Below are 1,465 nucleotides of genomic sequence, written 5' to 3'. Positions count from 1 at the left end.
GAGGGATGGGTGGGGATTAGCTCCTAATCGTACTGTCCTTCCTTCCAGAGCTACTAGCTTCATCCCCGCACGACTGCGTCTTTATGCGGAATATAGGTTATTTTAGCGTCCTATTTCTATCATAAAAACAATAAACCAGCAAGTGCCAGTAACAAAGACCCCATGGAAAACTGTCCTCGGCTGCAGCAGTTATGTCTTGCTCTCCATCTTGATAGGAACAGAGTCCGTCCTAGTGCATGTCTGAGAGTGAATAATCCAGTGTGTTTTGCCTGTCGTTCCCAGTCTTCGGGAGTATCATTTATTACCACCAATTAGCTAGATTATCTCGTCCAGTAACTCTGCACCCCATCTTTGTGCATGACCAGCGGTATCCGGCTTTCCAACATGAGAAGTAACGCCGCACAATGTTGTGGATTCTTTCTTAAAACTAAAGATGTTAAGTTTGAGCGCCAAATCAAAAAAAAAAAAAAAAAAAAAGACTGGAGCATTTTTATGACAGTCAGCAGATAGTAGCAAACTACCTCCTGAGACCAAAACTATGCCATCAGTCTGTCCTCACCTCCCATCACCGTCCGTCTATCCGTCCTTACCTTACCCTCAGCTGATGTTTTCACTGCAGGCTGCGTGCGCACTTGTTTTGATTCACATTCCCCGCCCCCCAGGCAGACAAGATCATTTCTTTGTATGTGATCCGTCATGTGAAAACCATCCGTAGTATCATTTGTCCTGTAAGATCATGATGTCATCAAACTGTATGAAACATGCGTGTGGGTTTTTTTTCTAGATACAATAAAGGTATTAACTTTTATCGAGAATATATTTTTCCCAACATGCCCGCCTTTTCAATTTTAGATAACAGCCCAACATAAAATTATATTGCCCAGAGGTTAAGAGCATAGACTGCCCTTGCAGAGGACCCGAGTTCGAATCTCAGCCCATATCAGGTAGCTCATAACTACTAATAATTTCACTTCCAGGGATTCCAATGCTTCTGATCCACTTGGCACTTAACCTCAAGTATACAATCTCTCTTTCTCTCTCTCTGTCTCTCTCTCTCTCTCTCCTCTCTCTCTCTCTCTCTCTCACACACACACACACACACATACACTTAAAAATATTTTAATTATTTAATCTTGTAATATGCTCATAATCTTAGTCTATTCTAAAATGTTAACACTACTCTAGAAACATTTGAATTTTTCTTGTTTTTTGTTTGTTTGCTTGCTTTTGTTTTTCGAGACGAGGTTTCTCTATATAGCCCAGGCTGTCCTGGAACTCACTCTGTAGACCAGGCTGGCCTCGAACTCAGAAATCTGCCTGCCTCTGCCTCCCAAGTGCTGGGATTAAAGGTGAAACATTTGACTTTTATGCTAGGTTATTTTGTGATTTTAATATTGCATTTTCTTACTTGGCGTTTGTGTGTTCTCATGCCACGGTATGGGTGTGGAGGTCTGAGGGACAATCT

Source organism: Grammomys surdaster, unplaced genomic scaffold, assembly GCF_004785775.1.
Source record: "Grammomys surdaster isolate TR1022 unplaced genomic scaffold, NIH_TR_1.0 266, whole genome shotgun sequence".
Classification (NCBI taxonomy): domain Eukaryota; kingdom Metazoa; phylum Chordata; class Mammalia; order Rodentia; family Muridae; genus Grammomys; species Grammomys surdaster.
Note: the sequence above shows the minus strand (reverse complement) of the source record.